Raw genomic sequence first — 18,785 nt, 5'->3', positions numbered from 1 at the left:
TGAAAAACCAACAGGCTGTCACTTGTTTTTCTTAGTTTTGTTTCAAGCCTTTCCAGATATATGCACATTAGCAGTATTAGTTATGGTGGTATGTTTCTCTCTAGTGCAGCTATGATATTACCTCTCGTGTCCGATTGAAGTCTGTTCATTCTCCCCCTTGAAATAATGAATTTTGTTGAAGTTTGTATTCGGTGTACTCGTGTTACCTGATTGTTTTTCCAGCCCTTCAATTATACTGAATGTCAATGTGCCCTGGATTGGCCTCTCCATTATCTTTGGGTGTTCTTTCAGAGAGCAGTTCATTAATCTACTCTCCACTTCCTCTTCTGATTCACTTTGAGCTTTTCAAAATACAGCGCAAGAAGACATACACTAAACAGTGTGGAAGAAACATCCTCAGAAATAAATACAATAGGAATTAAACATTCACAACAGCGAAGTAAAACTAAGATCAAACTATATTACAATCGAAGTGGCAATGGTATTATAAGACAGCAAATATTTTGATTAACACAATTCGGTTTTGTATATATATTTCTCAGGCTTGCGGAATCTGCTTAGAACACATGCTGTGCATAGGCCGACATCTAGTGGAAGCTGCAGAGTATTACAGTTTGTTTTTCGAAAACTCGAAAATGGGCGTCGACACAGGGCGTGCCAGTAATACTATCCCTAGTGTGACGTCCACTGTACCCAAGATCCCTCATGCGTCTAGGATCCTCAGATTGTTTTTTTCCGCCATACTGGTCGGAAGCATTTTGCCGAGTCCCCTGGCCTTAGCCATACTTTTGCTAAAATATCGATACATTTACATCCTTTCCCCACCCCAACGTCGAACTTCGACACTCGATGCCGGTTTGGAGAAGAATTCGACCGTCGGCTGCTGCACGACGGATTTGGGCCTCGGAAGGCCTCTGGCCTCGGCCCGGGCCTTGGAAGGCCTCTGGCCTCGACCCTGCAAGTAGGGAGAGTGGGGGGTTGGACATACTCTACACTCTTGGTATATAGGTACATCTTATACATTTCCTACACTTACCAGCCCGCTGCCTCAAGGTGTGTATGGAGGGTACCCCTTTTCAATTCTGCCCCAAGTGCAATCGCAAATACCCTTGGGTCGACAGGCACGCCACGTGCAATCTCTGCTTGCCGAGCGACCACCCCGAGGCGAACTGCAGAGCGTGTAGTAGGTTTAAACCTAAGACACTTAAGGACCGTTCGACAAAGCGTTGGGCCCACCACGCACGGCAGGCGGCCATGGCCGCGGAGGGTGCCTTCAGCGATGGCAGCGACGCCGTGCTTTCGGACGGCGAGGGCATTACGGCGTCTAAAGACAGCCGAGCGCAAGTCCCCGACCTCGGAAGGTCATCTGACAGGGCAGCTATGGGGAAGACCCCCGGCAACACAAGCGCTTCACACACCACTCACACAAAATACACGAAGTCCAACCGAGACTCGACGACGTCGAGTTCTCGGAAAGAGGCACATAGAGAACGGTCCGAATCGGGGGCCTCTGGGCGTTCTAGATCGAGATCGCCCCATGTCTCCAGGCAATCATCCACTCTTGCCAAGAGTGCCTCACTCCCTAAGCTAACGGAAGTTCGATCGTCGGAGGGTGAAGACGACTTCCACCCCCAGGCCGCTCACCAGGAGTCGGAGCCCGCAGACAAGATCAGCGCGGCCCCACGTTCGAAGGACAGGGACTCTACCCCCGATCCTCGACGCCAGGCGTCGAAAACCTCCGGAACCACAAAGGGACAGGGAAAACACTCTTCCACTCACGGGGAGGGGGGGAAACAGCAGAAGAAGCAGCCACTGCACTCTTCCACACCTGTAAAACACTCCACTCTGCTATTTCTAAAACCAGCAAGTCTACTCAGGATAAGTCTCCTAGACTTTCTGAGAGAGTCATTCCCAGTTCCAAAGAATGGTCGAGTGATGACATATATAGGGTCATGTCAAGGATGTCTTCTTTGGCAGACTTTTATGATAAAAACCCAGACCATTTCCTTTCATATAATCCACAAGGGTCTACACCCTCAGGCTCTAATGATCCTATCCCCCGAGTAAGAAGCCCCGTTTTGAGACACCTATGAGGTCTTCGGACCCCTTCGATGTACAACCATACTCACGGCCATACTCACAGTATCAAGGAGAGACTTCCTTTGGTGAGGATCAAGAAATTGGCATGGTAGAAGAGCAAACCGGGACGGGCTACTATGGGGATGATGCGGACCAAGAAGAGGAAGAGGAAGATCCTGAAACCTACAGAGTAGATTCCCCGGTAGAGAAGGAAGCCCCGGTTACCGACTCCCCTATCGATAACCAACCCCTCCTGAACGAGGTTCTTGCACGAGCAGCAGAACATTTCCATATTGACACCCACGGTGTCCAGGAAGAGAGGGACTTCGCCGAGGAGTTACTGGGAGAAAGGAGGCCTGCTGCCCAGACCATCCCTATCCTTATGTCTATTCAGCGAAGAATAGACCCGTCCCTGGTGAACCCGAACCTCACCAGAGCAGTCAATCCCAGGGTTGAAAAACTTTTCAGGGCAGCCCAGTCTGACCCTCTCTATATAAGAGAACATCTGAAGCCAGACTCCCAGGTTGTCACTAACACTCGTAAGAGGGCTGGAACACCCTTGTCGTTGTCCGAAGCTCCTCCAGACAAGGAGAGCAAAAAACTATATGGTTTCGGCAGGAAAGTAGCCTCAACGTCCGCCTATCAGGCAAGGATTGCAAACTCCACCACCCTGTTGGCCAGCTACAACTGCCATCAGTGGGAAGAAGTCGCGGCACTCATAGCCTCTGCACCAGAACCCTAAAAAGGGCCAGTTAGCACGAATTTCTGCAGAGGGTAGAGCCGTGTCTGGTTGCATTTTAAAAGCAACTTTTGATGCCGCGGACAACGCAGGCAGATTGATAGCAGAAGGTACTGTTATCAAGAGACATGCGTGGTTACGGGAGTCTGGTTTTAAGGCAGAAACCCAGGCATCATTGTTGGACAAACCGGTGGAAGCCGATCTGTTGTTTGGTAAGGCGGTCGAGGATGTGCTGAAGAATGCCAAGGACGAATATGAGACACTCAAGTCCCTTGGCCAACTAACCAATAACCCCCCTAACCAGAGAGGGAATGGAAATTTTTGTCGCCCACGCGGCCTAAATTCCCAGAGAGGATCAAACTATTCCCAGGGGCAGGGTACACAGTGGAACAACAACAGCCAACAGTCTACCCAGGGTTACGGCAGGGGTAATAGGAGAGGACGTGGTAAAGGCAGAGGCAGCCCCAGTAGAGGAGGTGGCACGCCTCCACCAAAGCAGTGACGCTCAGTTCAGGGTCCCTTCTCACGCAACCCCAGTAGAGGGATGCATTTCCAACTTCACCCAGGCTTGGGAAGGGATCACATCAGACAGATGGGTGCTGTCAACAGTATCCGCAGGGTACTGTATAGAACTACTGCAGCGTCCCCGGAACCATCCTCCACGACAAAGAGTACACTCTTTAGAACATCAGAAGATTCTCCTCGAGGAGATCGCCAATCTGCTAGCAAAGGACGCGATAGAACTCGCCCCGGGACACCAGGTAAAGAAGGGTATTTATTCAACTTACTTCCTTGTGCCAAAAAAAGATTTGACAATGCGCCCAGTATTGGACTTACGGCCTGCCAACAAGTATGTCAAGCCCCAAAAGTTTCGAATGACTACGCTACAAGAGGTAATCCCCCTCCTAAAAAAGGGGGATTACATGGCAACCTTGGATATGAAAGATGCCTATTTTCATATTTCCATGTTCCCAGCGTACAGAAGGTACTTGCGCTTCATGGTGGACAGTCGGCACTACCAGTTCAAGGTACTGCCCTTCGGGATAGCTTCGGCACCAAGGGTATTCACCAAGGTACTGGCGGTGGCGGCTGCACACCTACGCAGGGAGGCAATCCCGGTGTACCCTTATCTGGACGACTGGCTCATAACGGGGGAAACCCCAGTAATTTGCAGGACAAACATTCAAAGGACTATCAACCTCCTCCACGAATTAGGCTTCTCAATCAACGAGAAAAAGTCAAGCCTGGTGCCAAGCACCTCCAAACAGTTCCTAGGAGCAATCCTAGATACTCAAGAGGGGTTAACATTTCCTTCAGAGGAAAGAATTCGGAATATACTACTGCAAATTCCGCAATATCAGTCCGGTCACCAAATAACGGTACGCAAAGCAATGCGTTTGCTGGGCATGATGGCGTCATGTATTTACCTGGTCCCCCACGCGCGCCTGCGCATGCGTCCCATGCAGGAATGGTTGGCGAAACAGTGGTCTCAGGCAAGTGGTCAGTGGGACGATCTAGTGGTCGTTTCGCCAACACTGGTACAAAGCCTTCACTGGTGGACAAGAGAGAATCTTGCACAGGGGAAACCCTTTTACGATCCCGAAGTACAGGCAGTAGTCACTACCGATGCATGCCTGACGGGGTGGGGAGCTCACCATCTCCACCACACAGCTCAGGGTCTCTGGTCTCCCTCAGTGGCCAAGAACCACATCAACCTGCTAGAGCTTCTGGCAGTATTCAGAGTGCTTCAAGCGTTCGAGCCCTACCTACTAAACCTGTCAGTGCAAATCCGGACGGACAGCACAACAGCCATGTTCTACCTGAACAAGCAAGGAGGCACTCGTTCGCCAAATCTGTCCAAGCTTGCCCAGAAAATCTGGATATGGGCACTCAGACGGAACATCTTCCTGTCATCACAACATGTTCCAGGGGAGCTCAATTCCCTAGCGGATGCTCTGAGTAGAGACTCCCTCCCAGAGGAACACGAATGAGTTCTACACAGAGAGGTCGTACAAGATATCTTCTCTCAGTGGGGTTTCCCCACTATAGACTTATTCGCCACAAGCGAAAACAGACAATGCCCAGGATTTGCATCCAGGTTCCCCCAACCAGACTCCCAGGGGAACGCCCTGTGGATGAACTGGTCAGGGATGTTTGCGTACGCTTTTCCACCAACTCCTCTCATCAGGAAGGTGGTCAACAAGATGAACAGAGAGTCGATGACGCTCGTCCTAGTTGCTCCCATGTGGGCAAGACAACCGTGGTTCACACACTTACGCAGGATGGCGGTGTGCGAGCCCATCAAACCTCCGGCCTGGTACAACCTACTGTCCCAGCACCAAGGTCAAACAGTGCATCAGCAACCCAACTCAATGAACCTGGCAGCATGGCTCCTGAGGTCATAGAGTTTGGACATCTCAATTTACCACAGAGGTGTATGGACATCCTAAAGGAATCTAGGAAACCAAACACAAGGCACTGCTACTTTGACAAGTGGAAGAGACTCGTTATCTGGTGCCAGAGTAAACAAATCAACCCAGTTGATTGCACTCCTTCCACTATTGTTACATACATGCTCCACCTGCTGGATGCAGGACTGGTTTTTAACTCACTGAAAGTACACCTGGCCAGCCCTGTCGGCATACACCACTTCCCATAACAAGGTCTCGTGGTGGAAAGTACCAGTAGTTAAAGCCTTCATGGAAGGAGTAAAGAGACTTCACCCTCCTATTTCAAACCCACCACCAGGGTGGGACCTTAATGTGGTGCTATCTAAACTCATGGGCCCCCCTTTCAAGCCCATGCATAAAAGCAGTCTCAAACACCTGACTTATAAAACGGCCTTCTTAGTAGCTATTACTTCTGTAAGAAGGGTCAGTGAAATTCAGGCTCTGTCAGTGCAGGATCCCTTCTTTACTGTCCATAAAGACAAACTGGTTTTACGCACACACCCTAGGTTCTCACCTAAGTTTATATCTAAATTCCACGTAAACCAGTCCATCGAGCTTCCGGCTTTCTTCCAGGACCCTCAAAGCTCGGCTGAGGTGAAACTACACACCCTAGATGTGCGTAGGGCGGTCCTCTACTATGTAAATAAAACCAGACCGCTAAGGAAAACAGATCAGCTGTTGTCTCCGTAGCTACAGGCAGAGAGGGGGATCGCGTCTCTAAAGGTGCCATCTCAAAGTGGATTATTAACTGTATCCAGCTGTGTTACTCACTCTCTGAAAAGACCCTGCCTTTCACGCCAAGAGCCCACTCTACAAGAGGCATTGGGGCCACTCTGCTCTGGCTTTCATTGCAAATGTACCCCTTGACACCATTTGCAAAGCAGCTACTTGGAGCTCTATTCACACTTTTACTCAGCATTACTGCATTGACACCCATTCCAAGGCAGATACACAAGTGGGACAAGCGGTTCTAAGACACTTATTTGCTCATGACCCTTCTCACATCCCACCTCCTTCTTCAGGTACTGTACGCTAATCTATGCACAGCATGTGATCTAAGCAGATTCCACAAGCCTCAGAAGGGATACATTACTCACCGTAATCGTATTTCTGATGCTTGTATCTGCTTAGATTCACATGCGACCCACCCTTCCTCCCCTCTGAGAGAAGGCGCATGGTTGCTTGTAGTCTTACCTTTCTATCTATCTGCTTGGATTACCTGTACTCACGCTACTCCTCATGCTACCTCATGTCAGAAAAAATACAATCTGAGGATCCTAGACGCGTGAGGGATCTTGGGTACAGTGGACGTCACACTAGGGATAGTATTACTGGCACGCCCTGTGTCGACGCCCATTTTCGAGTTTCGAAAAACAAACTGTAATACTCTGCAGCTTCCACTAGATGTCGGCCTATGCACAGCAAGTGAATCCAAGCAGATACAAGCATCAGAAATACGATTACGGTGAGTAATGTATCCCATATATATATATATATATATATATACATAAATACACACACTTCAATCTATGCAGAGCATAATTGCACATATGCATTATGCCTACTTAGCACACCATTGCCAATTTCCAGCATAGCACCTAGGCCATTATTATCACTTTACACCATGTCCAGTTTACCAGGTTACATTATTCCTCCTTAGCAGATAACACCCAGTTTCTATTATTCCCTGTTAACACATCAGAGTTGGTTTCTATTAAGGTCAGAGAACCCATCAATGTCTGGCCTTTACTGTCCTCCCCAGCAGGTTTTATATTGGTGGCAGCTGGTGAATGTGTACATTCGAGTAGTGTATATATGTCAGACTAATGTGTGTGGGTAACCGAGCATAGGGAGGGAGTCCCGACTAACTATGTAGGGTTCGGGCGATGGTGCTTTTAATTCACACTTTTTATGACAAATTGGATAACAAGCTATGTAATTTCCAATCGGTTTTGTAGGCTAAACAAATTCAATATGTGCAACCTCACAAACAGTACACCGGAGCATTTTCCAGCACATTATCAAGATGGTTTTGCACATAATATATGCAAATATTCTGACAATATATTTTAATTCTGGATTTGTTCAATAATGTCAGTATATCCACTGTACGGAGACAGGTTCATGCTCCCTGTGCCAATATATGCCAATATTCTGCTGTAATAAAACAGTCTTGTTGGTTTGGCCAGTAATGCCAGCTCATGCTGGCTGTGCCAATATATACCAGTGTTCCCTCCTAGGAAGAACACTCTCATGTTTGCTTTGACCATAATGCCAATAATGCAATCTTAGGAAAATGTGTTCAATGTTGCAAGGATCATTCTTCAATATAGAAACATATTTAGGTACATGCAATCACTTTGAAGGAAGATTTTCATCTTTAAAGTCTTGAAAGAAATTGTAATTCCCTTTATTATCACAGAGTTACACTCTGACTCACGTTGGGAATCACAATGTTTTGCACGCAACCTTGCTTTGATGGAATATACTTTGTAACAAATCGTGAATGTCAGCTTTAAGTTTTTGGTGTGATCCTAAAAGATTTTACAGTTCAGCAATGGCGAATGAATGGCTTACACTAGCTTTTAGAGTCACGCATGATACATTCTCATTGTTGGCCAACCGCTTCACATTAATGAACAACATTTACCCGCTTCCACACTTACACAAGATATTATTGAGCTGGTAACAGTTACCGGCAAGCTTATACAAGTGAACCTGCATACAGAGCTTCACTCACCGGCTCCAGGAACACTATGCTTGCGGATTACTTCCACTTCCCGACCTCTTCGGGCTCTGCTACTCCTTTAGGTACTCTTGGGACCCACAACCCTCAGCAGCACAGGTGTCTTTGGTTCGGCCTTAACTACAAGGAGTCTCCTTGCCTCCTCTGTCCCTCGGCTTGCTTCAATACACGGGCCTCGGGTTGCAGCACGTTCTTGGCTCTGCATTCACAGCCATTAGGCACACCTGGGAAGAGTTTTAACCTACAAGAAGAATTAATCACTTTGCACTCCTAGTGCAATTCTATTTTATGAAGATTTTGTTTTGAAATTTTGATAATCATGTATGGAATTTTTAGGTGCGGGGAGAAGAAAATCAACCCTGGCATATGGGTTGTGACCTGAACAAGAACAGAAAGTAGTTCCCAATTAGGGAACTCCTGTCCCCTGCACACTTTCAATGGCCGGGACGGAAGTTCCCTAATTGGGAACTACTTTTTGTTCTTGTTCAAGACTTTTAACCTAGACATGTCCTTCTCAGTGCAGCCACGACAAAGCAGGGTTTGTGAACACAGGACTCTCTCAGGACTTGCAGGTCAAATCTGCTTTCCTCTTGCCCTGGCGTCCCTTAAGTGTACACACTTCCTCATGAACTGTCAGCATTGTGCTCTTCTCCTTCTGCTAGTGCTACCAGCCTTCTGGTTCCTGCTCCAGCTCTACTTCTCCCTACTTCTGCAGCTTTTTATTCCTCTCAGGTGGGGCAATTAAGTTCAGGTGCAGGCCCTCAGTGTTAATTGCCTGAGCATGCCAAAGGCTGTTAGGGCTAATTGTCTGTCAGTCACTTCTACATGCCTCCTGAGCCCTCTTCTTCGTTTCAGTCTCTGGGGCATTATGGGACATGCAGTTCACTTTAGTGAAGTTATGTTTTTCTACTTCTTTTATGGAACTAGGGTTAGATTTAATTCCCTTAGTATTTTTAGAAGAGGGATTGAAGGTATTAACCTTATTAGAGTAAGGAGATGCAGATAGGGCAACATGTCCCTTACTTCTAGTAGTGCACCTTTGGTATTGAGGAGGGCACCTGATTTTAGGGATAAAAAGAATTGGTTCTTTTGATGTAACAGGTTTAGATGTTATAAGCTTAGCATTTACCATCTCAGTTTTGACAGGCAGTTAAGAGTTGTTAAAATGGCAATAAGCCATAACCTCTTCTGGTGTGATAGTAAGGGAATAACTTTCAGAGGAAAAATACTGTGTCTCATCCCACGGATTTTCCCAACTACCCGGGGCCTTGTCTCCACCCAGGTGATCCTCCTGCAGTGCACCAACCCCAGAATTGGGATCAGGAAGCATCAGCCCTCTCTTGGCCACATGGGAGGAGACTTTAGGCAGGGTTTTGGTGAGGGATCCACAGGTTTCTTCACATCATGTTGTCAGTTATTGTCAGTTATAATGAAAAGCATAGTGCACAGATGGGGAGCAGGTGCAAGTGGATCTAGGTCACCTGGCCTAAGCCCCGCCCACCTGACGCCTTCCAGGTTGCTGCTCTTTTCCCCCACTTAGCAAGCACCAACCACCTGATGCCTTCCAGGTTGCCGCTCTTTTTCCCTACTTAAGAAGCCCTCCATCCTCTTTTCCTTTGCAGATGAGGAGCAGGTGCAAGTGGATGTAGGTCACCTGGCCTAAGCCCCGCTCACCTGGTGCCTTCCAGGTTGCCGCTCTTTTTCCCCACTAGCAAACCCTGCCCACATGGTTGCTGCTCTTTTTCCCAACTTAAGGAGCCATCCAGCCTCTTTTCCTTTGCAAATGGGGAGCAGGTGCAAGTGGAGCTAGGTCACCTGGCCTAAGCCCCTCCCACCTGGTGCCTTCCTGGTTGCGGCTCTTTTTCCCTACTCAAGAAGCCCTCCAGCCACTTTTTGTTTGCAGATAGGGAGCAGGTGCAAGTGGATCTAGGTCACCTGGCCTAAGCCCCGCCCACCTGGGTCCTTCCCGGTTGCCGCTATTTTTCCCCACTTAGCAAGCCCCGTCCACCCGGTGCCTTCCTGGTTGCTGCTCTTTTTCCCTACTTAAGGAGCCCTCCAGCCTCTTTTCCTTTGCAGATGGTGAGCAGGTACAAGTGGATCTAGGTCACCTGGCCTAAGCACCACCCACCTTCTTAGCCCTGCCTCTTCTTTCCTGCTCTTAACTTTTAGATCAAGGGCCTCTCTCACCTGGGCATCCGAAGTAAAGGGCTGACGAACAAAAGGGCAATTCCTGTTTGGGCATGTTCAGACCAGGATGACCCAGGGCCTGACCCCCTGCTCAGACAGCAGGTAAGCATGCACCAACATGTGTTTACTACCTCTGTCCCCACAGGCCATCCCCACCACCTCTGGTTCCTCTTTGATGTTCCTTGTACCCCCCCTTTCTCACACACAGGTGTTACCTATTTTACTTGATTCGTCTACCCTGCTCCCCCACCTCTCCCCTATGGCCGATGCCTACTTCTGCAGGAGTCTGTCCTGATACATTCTACGGCCACACCACACTGAATGCGCCCAATCTCGCCTGATCTCGGAAGCTAAGCAGTGTCGGGCCTTGTTAGTACCTGGATGGGAGACCGCCTGGGAATACCAGGTGTTGTAGGCTAAATAAAATAGGAAAAGAGCTTTGAGAAGGGATCGACACTGTTCTTGGCCTTCATGGACCTTGAACAGGCGTTCAACAGTGTTATTAGGAGTCATTTGTGGGCATAATTGCGCTTGTGGGGTTGTCCGATGGACCTGGTAGAAGCAATGGAAGCGCTTTACACAGACACCTTGGTTCAAATTAGGCTGTGCTCGAGAGGAACATTATTCAGTAAGCTCTTCACATATCGGGGCTTGAAACAGGGGTATGCTCTTGCACCACTCCTGTTCTGCCTCTATATATCTGATTTGGGACTTTCTCAGGTTAATATTCGGGCCTTTCCGCCAACAATTAACGGAGCCCAAGTACTGTGGATTATTTTTGCGGACGACCTTGTCTTCCTTGATTGTACTCCCATAGTGCTCCAGCGTTGCCTCCTAGCCTTCGAACTGTACCTTAAAATCCATGGTATGAAAATCAATGCAAGGAAATCTAAGGTTCTCCCGATGAATAATGCTTTAATGGTTAAGAAAGAGAAATTAATTTGGAGCGTGGAAGGCATCCCTTTGGAGACTGTGGGCTCAATAGTGTATTTGGGGGTCAATAGAAATGCTAATGGTGCTGCTCACTATGCATATTTATGGCAGAGAATGATTCCTCTGGTCAATCAGGGTAGGGTGCTCCACCTGAAGTTTGGCAAATTCACACTAATACCAATCGTGACCTTTTATAAGCAAAAGGTGGCGCAGATCTTGACTAGCTGTTTTCCGCCTCTCATGTGATTGCTAGGAGAAACTGGAGGGTCATTTTTGGCGTAAGATTTTAAAACTGCCTAATGACCTTCCGAAGTGCACAATTAGGTTTGAATTGAGGCTCCAGTCTTTGGAGTCAATGGTGGCTTATAAGACTGTCTCACTATATAGGAAGTGGGCCCTAGAGAGTGTTGAAAAGCCTTTTAAGATCTTGGCATTGGATACTACGGTGGTAGAAGGTCCGTTAGAACTATGGAGGAAGAAGGTGGAAGCCCTCTTTTTGGACAAGGACGTTTCTGTAAACCTGTTATTGTGTAATCCAATGAGTGTGAGAAAGAAATTGTTGCTCAGGGATTGGATTTCCACCATGGATCAATGTGGTGGCTTAAACTCTAGAGAAACTTTGACTATCGAGAGTGGGAGGGTCAATGAGCTACCCAAATTTATGATGAAATCCCCCTCGTCAGAATATAGAGACTTACTTCTCAGGTGTCGTTTAAACATCCTACACACAAGAGAAGTTCTATTTAGGAGAAAAATGGTGGGAGTTGAAAATGCTAATTGTCGGTATTGTAAGAGTACCCTGCATGTGGAAACCCCGGAGCACATAGTACTGAATTGTGAAGCTCTGACTGAGATTCAGGCATTTTTCTTAGATGATCTCTTATGGATGAGATCAACTCTCACAAGAGGGGAATGGTCGAAGTGGGTGTTAATTGCTGACCAGCCTAGGTTGGTCATTGCTGTGATGAAAATGCTTGATGTTGTGTTATCAAATCAGGGGGGATCTTCTGGGATGGAGGGTTGGGATTAATCGAACTCTGGTCGGCTGATGTTGAATTTATTTGCTTATTTGTCTGTTTTGACATATGAATTTGGGAATTAGAAGTATGGATATTGTTGTTGCTTGGATGTAGATGCCTTCTGGAACTGTAATGTTAAAGGTTTATTTTAAGTTGATAATTGTTTTTATACATACTTGACTTCTAACCAATGAAACATTTATTTAAAAAAAAAGATACATTCTGGTTTCACCATCAGCGTCTTGTGGCCAATGTTGTATTTGAAGTTTATGGACTTCATTGATTCAGGGTGCGTCACCCTTTCTCAACTTTCATGCTGGACTTTCTTTGCATCTTGTACTCATGGTGGCCCTGAATAATGCTGTTCCCATCTTCATCTTGTATCCTGGCTTGCATCATTATGTGTTACTACTGACTTCTGCAATTGTATTCCCTCTCCCCTCTTGCTTTTCCTCTCTTTTTGACTGCTTACTCTCTGTTCTCTCCTCCTCTCCCTTTTCCTATCTCCTCCCCTCCTCCCCTTACTTTTTTCTATGCACTTACTCTATCAGAATTGTCCCTGGACCTAGTATGATAGCAACCTCGTCTGTCTCCTCCCCCCTCCCTTTACTTGTTCCTCCCCCACCCCCTCCAGCACTATCTGAAATGTCGTCAGACCTAGTAAGATAGTCACTTGTTTTGTTCCTCCCCTCCCTTTCTGCACCCCTATCCCTCACCTTTTGTTTTTCTCCAGCTCTACCAGAAATGTTGTCAGGCCTATGTCTTAGCTCTTGCATTATCTGAAATGTCGTCAGGCCGAGTACGATAGTTAATTTCACACTCTTACTGTTCATGGCCTGCAGGAATGTCATTGTATTTTCCCGTGTTCCCTCCCTTGCCTTGAAGCACTTTGAAACACATTGTGTATAGGCGCTATATAAATAGACTATCATATTATATCACACATGTACCTCTGCTACAACTGTCTACAAACACCTCTCAGGTCCTGACTTTGGTTTGGCAACATAGTAACCACAGGTGACATTTGCATTTCTGCCAGCAACCTTTGGAACCAAAATTCCAGCAGTTAGGATCTGCCTTTATAAAAATTATATTTTTATTCTATTGTCTCATTGTGCAAACATCAGAAAGAAAAACATAACAATATCCCAATGTTACTCACCACCAAGCTGAACAGACCGGGGCATTGCTCGGACCTCAAACCCGCAGATAAGAGGGAGCTGCTCCGGAATAATGTTCAGCCCAAGCTGAAGTGACCTCCCAAAAGGGAGACACCCAGAACCAGGCCTCCTCAACTTGAGGATCTCCTTAATGCAATATACCCCTCTGCTGTGCTAAGATAACAGACAGAGGAGTTGATTACCCAAAAGAGCGGAATACCCACACATCTACACCAAAGCTGAAAAGAAAAAAGGAACTGATTAATACAGTTGATGCCTTGTCAAGGGAGTTCCCTTGTACAGTATTCCTACTAGTGGTGAGTATACCTGAAAACACCTTGGACTGGATACTAATGACAGTGTGGGATGAAAAGCAACGGATAACCAACCCTAACAGGAAGAAGGAAAGGATCTATTATTCCCAATACATTATAGAGCAAAAACCATGATATTACATATGTGGTGGCTTACCCTATAAGTGGAGAGACACTGAGGAATGAGGTAAGGAAACAACGACAGGACAAAACAAAAAATGGGAAGGTTAGTATAGGGAATCTCCCCGGGTGGCACACGGAACGCTGCTAGAGTCGGGGTGGTGCACTGAGCACGACAGCATCCGGAAATGCACATGTAGTAATCCAAAGAGGCGCTGGAATGACCCCAAAAGTCACTGGAGTTCTGTTATGAGGGTCAGTTCTCAACTGTTCCCAAAAGTCACTGGAGTTATGTTATGAGGGTTGGTTCTCAGATATACAGCAGTCTTGGAATGCCAGATGAATACAGTGGAAGGCAAGCAACGCTAGCTCAAATATAGAAGGTAAATGAGGAAGGGCGAGCTTACCTTGTTTCCTCTGTACATCCGTAGTAGGAGCCAGGCGGAATGGCGGTGGGATTGCGGACCGGCAAGAGCTGCTCGGGGCGGCGGGAGCTGAGTGCGGTAAGGTCCCCAGGGAGATGAATGCAGGGTACGGATATCGCATAGCTGTTCCATATCGCGCACACAAGCAAGTGCCGCTGGGTTGTCAGTGGGCAATGATGGATACAGAGGCAAGGAGCTTGGATGAAGACCGAACAGAGCAAAAAAGAGAGACACCCCTGTAGCCGAGTTCTGGGAGTTGTTGTACGCAAACTAAGCTTGTGGCAAAGCAGTCAACCAAGTACACTGGAACTGCAGACATAGACACCGCAAGTATTGTTCCATGGTCGTGTTAACACGCTCAGTCTGCCCATCTGTCTGGGGTTGAAAGGCAGACGAGAAACGATCATCGATATGGAGGGCTGCGGTGAGAGCCCTCTAGAACCATGAAGTGAACTGAGTTCCCCTATCAGTCACAATGATGGATAATAATACAAAATGCCTGAACACATGCACCAAAAAAAGGTCGGCCAAAGCAGGGACAGAACGAAGTTCAGAGCATGGAATAAAGACGGAATACTTGGTGAAGTAATCGAACACCACCAGGATAATGTTGAGTTCTTTGACTACCGGTAGCTCTACCACAAAGTCCATTGATACCATCTGCCATGGCTTGTAGGGAACAGGGAGCAGTTGCAACAACCCCATTGGTTTAGACCTGGACGGTTTGCATTGGGCACAGATGGCACAAGAGGATAGATAGTCCATTACATTGAAGGCCACCAAGACCAGTGTCGAAGGGATTCAAGTGTTTTCTGGTGTCCGGGATGTGCCGCGACAACCGAATCACAGGCCCACCGTAAGGCATGTAACCACACTTGACAGGGAGGCACAAACATACGGCCCTGAATAAAAGGCAAGCCCCCCAGGATGTCGAGGTTGAGTGAGGCCACCTCTGTTGGAGATGAGACGATCCATTCCTCTGTGAGGGAATGCATTGAGGGCTGGGCTGGACTGTACACCCGCATAGAACTTTGTCGGATAGGAGAGAAATGGGTGTTCTGTGTTCCTGCTGATCACTTGATGCTTGCCTTGACAAGGCATCTTCGGGGACATGCAGCTGTGCGGGACAGTAAGTAGTGATGAATTGAAACTGGGAAAAGAATACATGCCGCCGGTCTTGATGGGCATTGCGGCATTTCATTGATTTGAAGGCCAGAAGAGTCCTATGATCTGAATATAAGGTGACAGTGGGGGTCATTACGGGATTTGCAGTAAAAATCAGTTTTTACCGGGTCCGGGTAGCACTGACACCACTAAAAGCGGCCGATTACGAGTATGCGTGCATGTGCGTAGCGGCATGCCGGTATCGACAGTACTGGCTTGCTGCAAAAGACCCAAAACATCCCTTAGCGGCATCAAGGAAAGCGCTGACATCTCTTTCGCCTCCGTCCACCCCTAAATAACGGACCCGCCATTAGCGGGCCCGCTAATACCGGAACCGGAAGTAACGTCATCGTGCCGGAACGGGAAATGGCACGGCGGCCATCTTGAAAAACACAATCCATTGCCATCCTCGAGATACAGGACCTGAAGCCTCATACCAACACTCAGATCAGCATCTACACCACCAGCACTATGCCAAAGGCCATAAAGAAAGGTGCATCCCGGCAGCGGAAGGAGCAGTTCTCTGAGGATGAACTTAACATGCTGGCTGACACTCTAGCAGGGAATGCAGAGGTGGTCTTTGCCTCAGACCTGAAGAGAGCTACACAGCTAAAATAAAAAGAGGTATGGGAGCTAGTGGCCCAGAATGTCAGTGTGGTTGGCACCACCCCCCGCACTGTAAAGGACATTAAAATACACTGGGACAACCTGCGCCTCCGAGTGCGCATTATCTTGTCTGCTAACTGGAGCCAGGGTCTGGCTACTGGCGGTGGCTCAAACTCACCCTTTAAACTCAGCCGCTGGGAAGAAACCTGCGCCAGCACCATCGGAATGGCATAGAAGGAGTGGGTGGTGTGGAGCTTCGTCATCGGCAGATGGAAGTGAGTGTCCAAAGAAAACACTAATGCAAGCTATGATGATGGTCCACCAATGTGACTGTGCTATGAGGCAATGCATGGGTCATTACACACACATGGACACATCCCTGCCTAGATGCCGTCCCCAGCACTGTCACATTCACATGCATGCAGCATGGCAATGCCATACCTGAGACACACACCAGAGAAACGGCATGTGTTACACTGCACGCAGTCCACAACACAAAAGCATGTCACACAGCATACACCACCTCACACATGTGTGAACCTAACGTATGCCTGAACAACCCCACCATATGGCAAGCAACCTGTATGCCACAACTGTAGGACAGCAAGTCATCAAATGTGTACAACTGCACTAATACCATTGTATGCATGATGCATGTACAACCATCACTGATGCCGTCCCTCTTTTGGTCCCCCACAGGCCGTGATACCGACAGCGATGCAGAGGACTCTGCAGCACAGGCCACCACTCCTTCGAAGAGGGCCAGGTCCAGGGAAGACACTAATAGGCCTTCCACATCCAAGGGCACAGGCAAGGCACATCAGCCACCGAGGACAAAGGCACCACAGGATGGCAGAGAACAGGGCCGTCAAAGGACAGCCACTACATCAACAGTTCCAACACCTGTGGAATCCGCTGCTGTTGAGCCAGTGGCAGATGGGACCCTGTCTACAGCTAACAGCTCTGTAGGGGAGGAAGCTGCCACTGCACCACAGAGTGGCGATAAAGAACTTTCCCAAGGCGAGGTATGTGTCCCTGAGGAGGACAACCGCTCACTGGAAGTATGTGCCACACCCAGCCCTGCCCAAACACCCCAGTACACCCCAATTAGCACACCCAAAGGCAACTTGCACGTCCAGTCTGGAGGAGAGGCAGAACCGGGGGCCTGGAGCCCCACAGAGGACCCACCAGAATTGGGCCCCTTGCCACACGTACCATCCACTTCCACAGCAGTCCGGGACGGGAAGTTCAGGATGGCACAGAGGGAGACGCGGCAGCAGGAGCTGACCGGCCTTGTTAAAAAATATGTCTCTGATGGCGACGTTACGAGGAAGGAGGTCCGAGAGAACCCTACGGCCATGAAAGGGGCCATAGAGTCCAGCACCTTAAAGATCTGTGAGGAGCTGTTGGCAGTGAGGCAGGTCCTTGCCAGGATTGCGGATGCCATGGAGGCTCTGCGTCCGGCCCCAACAGTAGAGCATACGCCCACGGGGTCATCATCAAGCTCCACACAGACGAGCCCCCTGCGCAGGTCTGTGCACACCATGCAGCGCCCGAACCTGCCGCCCCCGGAGTCCGACCCAGGACATATGTAACAGGGTCAGCCTGCATGTGCAGACTTATGCAGACTCGAGTGGCATAACATTGCATGCCTTGTGTGGGGGAGTTGTGGAGGGAGAGGGAGGGGGTGTGTGGGGAGTTGTGGGGCGAGGTGGAGGGGGTGTATGGGGGAGTTGGGGGAGGTGCTGGGGGAGGGGGTTTGTGAGGGAGTTGTGGGGGGAGGTGGAGGGGGTGTCTGGGGGAGTTGTGGGGGGAGAGGGATAAGGGGGTGTGTGTTAGGTGGAGGGTATGAGCACTTTTTACTTTTTCCTGTTAAATACACCCGTTGTGTATCAAAAAAAATCACTTGACTGGACATTCCTTATTGTGTATGTGTGCTTCATTGGTTTACAGTGCATAGTGTCCATGTACCCCCACACCCTGTGCCCTGAGTCCCACATTCATGGCACCCTCTGCATCCATGTGTCTTAGAAACATTGGCCTATCACAGACTGGCACACAGCACGTCCCTCCTGTGCATCACCACCGGGATGATGTGCAACACCATCTTCTTCATCCTCACCTGGTGGTTGCCGTTCAATGTCAGGGGGCAGAGGCACGTTCCGTCGGATGCACATGTTGTGCAGCATGACACATGCCATGATAATCTTGGCTACCTTCTCATGCCTGTATAGGAGTGCCCTACCCGACCGGCTAAGACAGCGAAAACATGCCTTCAACAGGCCAAAGGTCTGCTCGATCACCACGTGGGTACGGGTATGGGTATGGGCACGATTGTGGTCCTCTTCGTGCCTGTTCTGTGGGTTCCGGACAGGGGTGAGGAACCACGTCTTCAATGGATAGCCACTATCACCTGCATGGTGCAAAATAAGGTATGTGTAAGTACATTTCTGAAAGACATCTGTACTTATCACACATGCCTGCAGATATTTGTTGTTCACATGCACATGTCCCTGGATGTATGCACTCATTTTACCTTTCCACATTGTGTGCTGCCCCATGGTCTAATGGTGTGGGTTGCGTCGCCCAGATGATACAGGGTGTCCACTCTCTTGCTGGTGTTCATGCACTGTGGATGCATACCGCTGTGTTTGGTATCATAATGTGATGTGTAGTGATTAGTATGATTTTATAACTAGCAGCATTGGCACAAGTCTCAGCATGATTTCTCATTCAGCACTTATTATTCCCATTGTGACATGCAGCGCTACTGTGGTGGTGGACCAGTGACAATCAGTGTATTCCCTTGATGGGATTGATTTGTGCACACTCATTGATGCTTT

General features: G+C 48.4%; 1 protein-coding gene and 1 pseudogene across 1 annotated transcript in view; both read left to right on the top strand.

Annotated features, from left to right (window-relative positions):
* LOC138580756 (rab11 family-interacting protein 1-like) overlaps nucleotides 1-18,785 on the top strand; it is a 502,615-nt gene that overhangs the window by 381,179 nt on the left and 102,651 nt on the right. The window lies entirely within an intron of this gene.
* Nucleotides 10,501-10,619, top strand: LOC138581547 (5S ribosomal RNA; annotated as a pseudogene).

The sequence above is a fragment of the Ambystoma mexicanum genome, chromosome 3p (genome assembly GCF_040938575.1).
Source record: "Ambystoma mexicanum isolate Mex_15411 chromosome 3p, UKY_AmexF1_1, whole genome shotgun sequence".
Classification (NCBI taxonomy): domain Eukaryota; kingdom Metazoa; phylum Chordata; class Amphibia; order Caudata; family Ambystomatidae; genus Ambystoma; species Ambystoma mexicanum.
The sequence above is the reverse complement of the archived record's forward strand: the minus strand, read 5'-3'. Positions and strand labels throughout refer to the sequence as shown.